General features: G+C 40.0%; 1 long non-coding RNA gene across 1 annotated transcript; it reads left to right on the top strand.

Annotated features, from left to right (window-relative positions):
- Positions 1-7559: 7559 nt before the first annotated feature.
- LOC106087469 (uncharacterized) lies at positions 7560-8281 on the top strand. Its single transcript, XR_001221282.2, has 2 exons — positions 7560-7731; positions 7795-8281. It is a non-coding gene; the product is annotated as an uncharacterized LOC106087469 (long non-coding RNA).
- Positions 8282-12293: the final 4012 nt, after the last annotated feature.

The raw sequence follows: 12293 nt of genomic DNA, 5'->3' as shown, positions 1-12293 counted from the left end.
AGATTTTTTTGAGTTGAGTGCGTCATTCAAATTTGTACTCAAGTGGCAGTGTGGCGCACAATCCTCATACAGACGCCCTCCATCAAACGGCTGTATACACCAATCATGACAATATGAGGTTAAATTAAAGGTATAAGGTTGTATACTGCGAATCTGATATCATTATTCTGCTCTTATATCTAGCGGACCACTTCACCCCAAAATGGTGATCAATTATAATGACCTAACGGGACACTGTGTGATTTAATTAATGTGTAGGCCGCCATAGCCCCGAAATTATAACATTCAGCGTGAAAGCAGGAGTTGCAAACCTTAACGATAAGGATGCAACCATGTTTAGCTCACCAATAGACGAGACCAAACAAACCTTCAATTCAGAGATCAATCTAAAGATCAATCTATATTCAAATCTGTCGCTTTACGCTTTGTTTGTTTGTCTGTTCCGTATAGACTCAAAAACGGCCGAACCGATTTTCATGAAATTTCCACAGATGGTAGATTTTGAACCCCCGGTGAAAATAGGGTACTATATATTTTTATATCCGAAGGGGGGGCGGACCCTCCCCATACCCCAATTTTCAAAAGCGCCAGATCTCGGAGATACGTGCACCGATTTAAGTGAGATTTTGAATGTCACCTTATGGTACCCCAAAAAACACGAAATTGGTAAAACAAATTCTGGTGTCAAATAATCTGGGGGGACGCCCCATCCCAAAACCCACCCGAACGGACATGTGCACTGATGGGGACAATATGGGTATGAAATGAAAGGTATTTAAGAGTGGAGTAGGAATTTAGTATACAAATGTCACATTTAGTGTCGGGGTGGTCCTCCACCCTCAAAAAGCCCCAAGAGGACACTTTCACCGCTTTGGGCAATATGGGTATCAAATGAAAGGTATTTGAGAATAGAGTAGGAACTTGGCATTAAAATGTTACCCTAAGTGTCGGGGGCCCCCACCCTCAAAAATACCACCCAACAGGACACTTCAACCGCTTTGAGTAATATGAATATCAAATAAAAGTTATTTAAAAGTAGAATACAAATCTGAGACAAAAAATTATTTTTTGTTGTCTGAGGGCCCACCCCACCACCCAAAACCCCCCAGCAGGACAAATTTACCGATTGGGACAATATGGATATCAAATGAAAGCTATTTAAAGATAGAGTCCAATGCTGATATTAAAATTTATTCCTTGGTGTCCGAGGCGCCTCTCCACCCCCAAAACCCCTCAACAGGACATGTTTACCGATTGGGATAATATGAGTATCAAACGAAAGATATTTGGAAGCTGAGTACACATCTGTTATAAGAATTTGGTCCAAAGTGTCTAGGGGGCCTCCCCAATATAAAAACACCCCCAAAACGGGCATAAATATCCAACATCACAAAATGGGTATGGAATGAAAGGTCTTTGGGAGTTGACTACGAATTTGGTATGCACAATTAGAATTAGGATTTTGAATGTAGATAACCAATACAAAACAAGTAAAAAGGCATTAAGTTTGGCCGGGCCGAACTTTGAATACCCACCACCTCGGGTATATATGTAAACCGCCTTTCATCAAAATTCGGTGAAAAATTCATAACTTATGTCCCATATCAGTTATATTAAAATATGTTCCGATTTGGACCAAATACTAATAAGTACAGTAGATATATCTAAAAATAAACCGATCTGAACCATATACGACACGGATGTCGAAAAGCCTAACATAAGACTTTGTCAAATTTCAGTGATATCGGATTATAAATGCGCCTTTTATGGGGCCAAGACTTTAAATCGAGATATCGGTCTACATGGCAGCTATATCCAAATCTGGACCGATTTGGGCCAAGTTGCATAAAAATGTCGAAGAGCCTAACTTAAAGCACTGTCCCAAATTTAAGCGAAATCGGACAATAAATGCCTCTTTTATGGGTCCAAAACCTTAAATCGAGAGATCGGTCTATATGGCAGCTATATTCAAATCTAGACCGATGTGGGCAAAATTGAAGAAGGACGTCGAAGAGCCTAACTAAACTCACTGTCTCAAATTTCAGCGACATCAGACAATAAATGCGTCTTTTATGGCCCCAAAACCTAGAACCTAGATATCGGTCTATATGTCAGCTATATCCAAATCTGGACCGATCTGTGCGATATTGCAAAAGTATGTCCAGGGGCTTAATTTAACTCACAGTCCCGAATTTCAGCGACATGGGACAATAAATGAGCATTTTATGGGCCCAAAACCTTAAATCAGGAAATCGGTCTATATTGCAGCTATATCCAAATCTGAACCGATCTGGGCCAAATTGAAGACAGATGTCGAAGGGCCTAACACAAATCCCTGTCCCAAATTTCAGTGAAATCGGATAATAAATGTGGCTTTTATGGGCCTTAGACCCTAAATCGGAGGATCGGTCTATATGGCAGCTATATCCAAATCTGTACCGATCTGGTCCAAATTAACGAAGGATGTCGAAGGGCCTAACACAAATCCCTGTCCCAAATTTCAGCGAAATCGGATAATAAATGTGGCTTTTATGGGAATTAGACCCTAAATCGCAGGATCGGTCTATATGGCAGCTATATCCAAATCTGGATCGATCTGAGCCAAATTGAAGAAGGATGTCGAAGGGCCTAACACAACTCACTGTCCCAAATTTCAGCAAAATTCGATAATAAATGTGGCTTTTATGGGCCTAAGACCCTTAATCGGCGGATCGGTCTATATGGGGGCTATATGAAGATATAGTCCGATATAGCCCATCTTCGAACTTAACCTGCTTATGGACAAAAGAAGAATCTTTGCAAAATTTCAGCTCAATATATCTATTTTTAAAGACTGTAGCGTGATTTCAACAGACAGACGGACGAAAATGTCTAGATCGTCTTAGATTTTTACGCTGATCAAGAATATATATACTTTATAGGGTCGGAAATGGATATTTCGATGTGTTGCAAACGGAATGACAAAATGAATATACCCCCATCCTTCGGTGGTGGGTATAAAAATGAATAAGTGTGAATCTGAACGAGAACCCCTAGCCCTGAATATCTTGATCGCCAACTTCAAAATGCTTGACATTATAGGGCCAAACAAAATCTAGCACGATGCTGCTATTATTTCAGGGTCCGCCCCCTGAATTCCCTTCAAACCGGCCATGTTTGCCTACTATGGCAATAAGTTACTCAAATAATAGTAATTTGATAGTAGAAAACGAATTTGATATCCAATTTTGAGGCCAACTGTTTGGGGATCGTCTCACCTCATAAACTCCCCCTAAACAAATGGCTATTGGGGCTCAAATAAAAGAAATTTGAGAGTATATCAATACAACTTCCAACAGATGCACAAAATCATGTGTAGTATGGAAGAAGTGTAATTTGTCACAGAAAGATTGTCTGTGTCATTACACAAAAATACATGCATTGCAAAAAGTACAGCTAATAGACAGAGTTGTCGAGCGTTGTTAATGTGGTAATTGTATCATAGATGCGTTTTCGCTATTAATACGATTCAAATACAACATACCAACGCACGTTTTTTGAAGCCATCACACCTAATATGTTCGAAAAGTCTTCTAACCAAAGACGAAACGCGTCCCATAGTGGTTGGTGTGTGTTGCTATCTTTGGCTATCCTTTTCCATTTGCATCTCCAATCATTGAGCTCGTCTCGAAAGAAAAACAGACAAGAATAGTAGAGCGCGAAGCTAATATTTTTTCAGGGTTAAGTGCGTGGGTGGCCGCCCCACCCTAGATACCCCTAAAAGTGGACGTATTTGTGGATTATGACAGCAAGAGGGCTCAAATCTGATATCTGTTTTATGGCCAAGTGTTTCAGGGATGCCTCACCTCAAAAACTCCCCCTAAACCACACATATATACCGACTGTAGCAATATGTAGCTTAAATATGGTTTTTGGGGGTAGAGTATGAATGTAATATCCACTTTCTGGGCAAAGGGTTTGGCAACTCTAATCCACCTCAAAAACCAAGAGAATGGGGTAGATCTAAGATTCAAACTTAAGTGGGCGGACCCTCCCCTTACCCTATTTTCAAAAAACGTCAAATCTCGAAAATGGGAGGGGCAAGGTTTGTTTATACTCAAGAACAGATATTTGATATCCTTACTTAGGGTGGGCTATCTAGGGTGGCCGCGCCACATCCAAAACCCGCGAAATGGTAGTATTAACCAATAATGACAATATGGGTTTTAAATTATAGGTATTTGAGACTAGATCACGAATCTGATATATGGGCGTCACACTCAACCTCAAAAATACCCCCTACCGGATATATTTACCGACCACAGCAATATAAGGCTCAAATGAATGGCATTTGGGATTAGAACACGAAAATTATATCCACATTTGGGCGAAACATGTGAAAGGCCGTACTAGCACCACCAAACAGGACTTATTTCCTGACCGTGCCAGTAACTCCACTTTAAGGCATCATTTTACATACACGTCAGCCGTCATAAAAACGTTCGTAACATATTAATTTCAAATCCAATCACCTTCAAAAGTGAAACTCCCACTAAATCTTATAGTTTACAGCAAAAAAATACTTTCCACCAGAATTACTAGCCTTATTCAAAACTTTCTTGTATTTGTTTGTTGCTTATTCCCCAGTGCATTTACTAAATATTCATAAATTATGTGAGTGCATTTACTGGTCACACATACATGCTCAACGATAAAGGTAACACAACTTGATTGTCATAATTTCAAATATTTTATTACGCATTGCTAAGCATGCGCAATGTGCGTACACACATGCTAAAATGTTTCGGGGACATTTTTCAAAATTGAAGTACACAGAAAAAAACTGATTTTAATATTAACAAGAAAAAGCGGGCTTAGATCTGATGGGCCTCGAGGCCACCGCAGCGCAGAGGTTAGCATGTCATAGTACCTCACAAAAATGTTGCCAGCATTAGGAGGAGAAAACCACCGCTGATGTCTCACCAGGATTCGAACCCCGGCGTTCAGCGTCATAGGCGGACATGCTAACCTCTGCACTACGGTGTTGGCATTCAGTGCAAAATTCAGTTCTGACTTTTTAACCAAATGTCACCGCCGATGTATCATTTTATGCTACCAATAGCAACCGCAAGCTTCAACAAAATTTTGAGGTATCATTACCAAAATCACTGTAACAGATAAATTTTGGCCATTTTCGATTTTGAGAAAATGTGGGATGGACCCCCCACCCCCCCACCAAAAAAAAAAAAAAATTAAAGCTACGTCTCTGGCTCCCACATAAACTGATCTCCCGATTTGACTTCTTGAGACCCTGGAAGCCTCAATTCGTCATCCTTATTCGGTTCCCAGAGCTTTAATTTTGGCTGGTTTGACAGAAGTTTGATATGTAGAATAAAATTTTTAGCAGAATCCAGGGTCTTGCAAATGGCATATGACTGGACTAGACCCAGAAGTCTCAATGTTAACCCAGAGAAGACTGAAATATGCCTGTTCACGAGGAAGACGAAGGTGGGCCAATATAACGCACCACGTTTCCTCAATAAGACGATTTAGATATCTGACAAGGTCAAATGCTTAGGTGTGATCTTGAACAGGAAACTGAATTGGAAGTGTCACATTCAGGAGCGTACTGAGAAGGCTCACAGATGAAGCCTGAATCCTAGGATAGTCCACTGGCTCTACAGGAGTGTGATTAGACCAATACTTATTTACGCCTCAGTAGTTTGGTGGACTGCTATGGAGAAAAAGTGCAACATAAGGACCCTACAACAGGTTCATAGAACATGTTGTCTTGGCATAGGCGGAGCGATGAGGATCACGCCCACTAGGGCACTGGATACTATTCTAGATATCCGACCCATTGACATACAGATTAAGTGTCAGGCAGCCACTACGGCTATGAGACTTAAGACGATGGGAGAATGGATTGAGGATGGGAGCAGCTCATACCATCGCGGTATAATCGAGGCGACGATAGGAAACCTGGAAGGAAGGGGAGAGGTTTCCGATCGGATACCTGAGATGAATATTGTGGTCGAGTGCGAGGCATTGCTGCCAGCGGCACAGTCTTGGATTGACGGAACCCTAGTATTGCCATCTTCCAGATGGATCAAAGCTAGAGTACAGAGTGGGCCTGGGGGGTTTACATTGAAACCCAGTTACTGAGATCTGTTTTAGACTGCCTGACCATAGTACGGTCCTGCAGGCGGAGATCCGAGCGATCACGGAATGCGTGAAGCGGTGTGGTGCTAACGTGAGGACGTCGAATTAAAACACCACCGAAGGATGGGGGTATATTCCATTTGCAACACATCGCAATATCAATTTCCGACTGTCTTCAAAAATTGAGATATTGAGATGAAACTTTGCACAGATTCTTTTTTTGTCCACAAGCAGGTCAAGTTCGAAGATGGGCTATGTCGGACTATATCTTGATATAGTCCCATATAGACCGATCCGCCGATTTAGGGTCTTAGGCCAATAAAAGCCAAATTTATTATCCGATTTTGCTGAAATTTGGGACAGTGAGTTGTCCTGGCCCTTTGACATTTTTCTTCAATTTGGCTCAGATCGGTCCAGATTTGAATATAGCTGCCATATAGACCGATACTCCGATTTAGGGTCTTAGTCCCATAAAAGCCACATTTATTTTCCGATTTTGCTGAAATTTGGGACAGCGAGTTGTCCTAGGCCCTTCGACATTTTCTTTCAATTTGACCCTGATCGGTTCAGATTTGGATATAGCTTCCATATAGATCGATTCTCCGATTTAGGGTCTTAGGCCCATGAAAGCCACATTTACTATCCGATTTTGCTGAAATTTCGGAAAGTGAGTTGTGTTGGGTCCTTCGACATTTTTTTCAATTTGACCCTGATCGGTTCAGATTTGGATATAATTGCCATATAGACCGAACTCTCGATTTAAGCTTTTAGGCCCTTGAAAGGCGCATTTATTGTCCGATTTCCCCAAAATTTGGGACAGTGAGCTAAGTTATGCCCCTTGAGATACTTCAGCAATATGGTACAGATCGGTTCAAATGTGGATATAGCTGCCATATGGACCCATCTCTCGATTTTAGATTTTGGGGCCATAAAAGGCGCATTTGTTGTCCGATTTTGCTGAAATTTTGGACAGTGCGTTGTGTTAGACTCTTCGACATTTTTCTGCAACTTGGCCCAAATCGGTGCTGATTTGGATACAGCTACCATGTAGACCGATCTCTCGATTTAAAGTCTTGGCCCCATAAAAGGCGCATTCATAATCCGATTTCACTGAAATTTGGCACAGTGACTTATGTTGGGCTTTTCGACATCTAACATAACTGCAGGGTTACTATGGACCGCTCCGATTAGAGTCAGAGCGGTCACACTCCAAGACCTGGAGCTGTATCCTATGTCATGCCGAGTCAGGATAAACAAATTTGTAATTTACAGCGAAAGTACATCATTTTCTCGATTTTATCATCATCTCTTTATGGCAATAAGACATCTTCCATAGCATTCAAACTTGTTTTTTTTTTCCCAATGTACTATTAACTACCATTGTAGAGCGAATGATTTATTGCCAACATGAGTACTGAAGTTGTCAAACGGAAAAATTTAAAGTAATTACGAATATTGAAAGTTAGGTTTTTGTAATTCGCTGCCTTTATTTCTACCTTAAAAAACAAAAAGCGGAATTTTTGAGAAAAGACAAGAAAATTTTTCCGTATAAACACACGCAGCGGTGCACAACAATTTCCATTAAATCAGGTAAAGTGGTTACAATAACAAACAGGCACAATAATGATTTCACCATAATTAAATTTTATACAGAAAACTCAAACAGCAGAAGCAAACGGCAACGTCGTGGACGACACAACAACAGACAGCATAGCACAAAAGTGCCTCATAAAAAATTCAAAACTCATACAACATGATTGGATGGATAGTTTTAAGCATTGCCGTTTCTTTTTCAACTGTCGGATTGTGCTTCTGCTGACCGACCATCCAACCAACTGCCACAGATAGAACAGAGTGTGGGTCTCTTATAGCCGTCTGATTTTGAGGGACACCGAATTTTGTGCATTTCTTGTCTGCAGCACGTATGCAGGCATGAGTGCACCAAAAAATTATACAACAAACTTCATGAAAATCAAAACAAACAACAATGAAAACAAATGTAAACATATTTTACGAGAGTACCTCTCCGATATTGTATTCCGGTGCATGTGGTTTGTAATTTAAAAGTATTTTCTTTTTGCCTCTTTTTTTTGGTGGGGAATTTTTTTGTTAATAAACCAATTCGAAAAAAGTGTAGAAACGTGACTCCATACAAGACTGACAATTTTGACCGAAAAAAAACCATTCCAACAAAAAGTTTCCTAGGATTGTGGCTAAGGTTATTATAATACGCTCGTACACTTAAAGAGAAAACAAGTTTAAAAATCAATGCTCTGGTGATACCATTTTATCATACCAAGGGGATATCAGCAGGGAGAAGATAGCAAAATGTTTCATTCCTCCAAAGAAGAAGAAGAATTCCAAAGAACAAATGACGAAGAGTAAGTGGATGAAAATTTAGGCCACAACTTTTTCTTCCAGATTCTCAAACTTATATTTTTACTAGCCGAACCGGTCCCGCTCCGCTGCGCCTTCTTTAACTCCCTAATATCTTTTTAGGGTGGGAACACTTCGCCCAGAATGCGGATACCGAATTCGTGCCATTGTTGCCTATAACGCTGAACGCGTTCAAATCCCGTCGAGGACATCGGACATAGCGGTGTTTATGCCCTCTCAATGTTGGCGACATTTGCGAGGTACAATGCCATGCATGGTCAAAAAATACCTCAAATACCTTTCATTTGAGTCCCATATAGTCATAATGGGTCGAATAACCCATTTGACGTATCTCTATATCTCTAGGAGGAAAAGCGCAACCTAGACTTGAACCCAAATTTTAATGTCATATTCGTAATCTACTCCCTAATAACTTTCATTTGAGCCATTCATTATAGCCATGATTGGCTAATATGCCCATTTGAGGGTATTTGGGGTGGGCTACCTCCCATTACTTGGTCCTAATGTTTTATGCCATATTTGTAATCCACTGCCTAATACTTTTCATTTGAGTCCCATATTGACATGAAATTCGAATATATCTGTTTAGAGGAGTTTTGGGATTGGGGTGGGGGGTGGCCCGCTGGGTACTTGGACCCAAATTTTAATACCATATTCGTTTTCTGATCTCCAATACCGTTCATTTGATACCCTTATTGTGCCCATCGGACCACTTTCGGATAAGAGTGACATTTTTGGGGTTATGGGGGAGGGGTCCGCCTCCACCCGATATCTAAAAATTATATAGCCTATGTTTCCTTCCAGACAAAAGTATACAATCTATGAAAATTTTAAGAAAATCGGTTCACCCAAGTATCATATAGTCATAATGGGTCTAATGGCATTTTTGTGGGTGGCGTTACCCCTTATACTTCGATTTGATTTTGTATGCCAGATTCGAAATCTTCTCCCGAATACCTTTCATTTGAGAACCATATTGAAATGAACGTCCAATATGTGTGTTTGGGGGAGTTTTGGGTTGGGGCGGCCAGATGGGTACTTGAACTCCAATTTTATTACCATATTCGTATTCTACTCTCCAATACCTTTCATTTTATTCCTATATTGTCCCGATCGGTCCACTTTTTATTTTGGGTTGCGTTTTTGGCATAAAGAGAGGGTCCGTCCCCATTTCGATACCGAAAAATTTCCTTCCAGACTAACCTACACAATATGCGGTCCGTAATTGGTTAATGTGCCCATTTTGGGCGTTTTTGTGGGGGTGGGGTGACCCCCTATACTTTGACATGAATTTGTATACCAGACTTTTCATTTGATATTCAAAATGATATTGTCCTTATCGACTCATTTTTGAATTTGGGTGGTGTTTTTGGGGTAACGGTGGGGAGTCCGCCCCCTTCCGTTACTACTTCCTGACCATATTCGTAATCTACTCCCGAATACCTTTCATTTGAGTCCCATATTGTCACGATCGTCAAATAAACCTATTTTAAGGGGTTTTGGGGCTGGGGCGGCCCCCCAGGTACGTGGACCCAACTTTTATTATGAAATTTGTACTCTACTCTTGAATACCTTTCATTTGAATCCCATATTGTCCCGATCGGTCCACTATTATTTTTGGGTAGGACTTTTGGGGTAAGTGGGAGGGTACCCCCCTCGGTTCAGCTGTTTTTGAGTCTATACGGAACAAGCAAACAAATTAGCGAATGTGAACATTCGCCAGTTCAAGAGATTTCGAATGCAATCTGGTCGGTTCAACATTAGGGACTAAAAAACATCTTTAATCTCTGGCTATTGTGCTATCATCATTGAGCTTTGAGATTAACTCAACACTCAATACAAACGAGTATATGTACGATTTAGCCCATAAATAACCTTATTTTTTTTTTGCTTTCAATAGCATCTAAAGTTGTCCCAAGTTAACCAATTGAAGACACAATTAATATTCCTTGGAATGTTTTACATGTACACACACACCCTTTATGAGGCTTTCCACAACACCTAAAGGTTTGCCTAAATGCTTGACTGTAAAAATCGCAATTTGCAAAAACATTTTCTAAATTGCACACATTTTCAAATATTCACTGTTAAAAGGTCTTCAATCAATTGAAATGGAGTATACAAAAAATACTGCAACCAATCCAAAAGACGGCTTATATCGAAATAAAATTCAATAATATTTAAACGTAAACATAACTGCCAAAAATATACGTTTCAATCTTTTTTTAAAAGAGCATTCCATAAAGAAGAACCTCCCACTCAAAAGATGCCACTTGTTTTGAGTACCTTAACGGCAACTGCCGTAATGTGGGGAGCCTTGATATAGGAAAAAAAAAGACAGACACCACAAGTACCCACTTCTTCTTTGATTGGTACGAGTATTATTTTGAGTGTAAGTGTTATTGAATTCCACATTTCAGAGTTTGGCAAACGAAATGTTTTTCGGTGATGGGGTGAGGCAATTACTCAACAGTGTGCAATCTGATATTGCCTGTTAAAGAAACACTCCCTCCACCCCCAAGAAAAAAGTAAACAAGAAAACTTTGTTAAAAATTACACATTGTCAGGGGGGGATTTTTTAATTAAATCTATAACAGTACACCGTGAATTTAAGAAGGCTCTACAAATACCGTTAAGTTGGCTGATGGACAGCCAATCCTGTTTGAAATTGTAGAGTAGTTGATTTCTATGTAGGTTTAAAAAAGATTATTTTCTTGTCAAATAATATTTTAGTTACCCAAAATTATGTCTCACTGACAACTATGGTCTTATTGTGAGCTTTTTTTTGTATGTCTAAGTTGGCAACTTTGAAATGGTTATTGACCTGTTTCATAATCTTCGATTTTTGTGTTAGCTATCCTATTAAATTTCAAATATCTCATATTTTATTCATCATTCCAAGGGCATTGTGTGGATTGATGGACGGAGGAGAACGCCAACAATCATAACGACCAACAACCACTTAAGGAATGCGTTGAGTTATTGATTAGAGTCATGTTAAACATTGGGACAAATAGCAAAAATACCAGTAACAAGTAAAAGCATGCTAAGTTCGGCCGGGCCGAATCTTATATACCCGCCACCATGGGTCGCATTTGTCGAGTTCTTTTCCCGCCATCTCTTCTTAGGCAAAAAAGGATAAAAGAAAAGATTTGCTCTACTATTAGAGCGATATCAAGATAGGGTGCGGTTTGCACCACAATTAAATTATATGTTGGAGACAAGTGTAAAATGTCAGCCAAATCGAATAACAATTGCGCCCTTTGGGGGCTCAAGAAGTAAAATAGAGAGATTGATTTATATGGGAGCTGTATCGAGCTATAGACAGATTCAGACCACAATAAACACGTATGTTGATGGTCAAGAGAGGACCCGTCGTACAAAATTTCAGGCAAATCGGATAATAATTGCGACCTCTAAAGGCTCAAGAAGTCTAGATCCCAGATCGGTTTATATGGCAGCTATATCAGGTTATGAACCGATTTAAACCTTATTTGACACAGTTGTTGAAAGTAAGAATAAAATACGTCATGCAAAATTTCAGTCTAATCGGATAGGAATTGCGCCCTCAAGAAGCTCAAGAAGTCAAGTCCCCAGATCTGTTTATATGACAGCTATATCAGGTTATGAACTGATTTGAACCATGCTTGGCACAGTTGTTGGACATCATAACAAAACACGTCGTGCGAAATTTCATTCCAACCGGATAAGAATTGCAACCTCTAGAGGCTCAAGAAGTCAAGACCCAAGATCGG

Source organism: Stomoxys calcitrans, chromosome 5 (assembly GCF_963082655.1).
Source record: "Stomoxys calcitrans chromosome 5, idStoCalc2.1, whole genome shotgun sequence".
NCBI classification, from domain to species: domain Eukaryota; kingdom Metazoa; phylum Arthropoda; class Insecta; order Diptera; family Muscidae; genus Stomoxys; species Stomoxys calcitrans.
The sequence above is the reverse complement of the archived record's forward strand: the minus strand, read 5'-3'. Positions and strand labels throughout refer to the sequence as shown.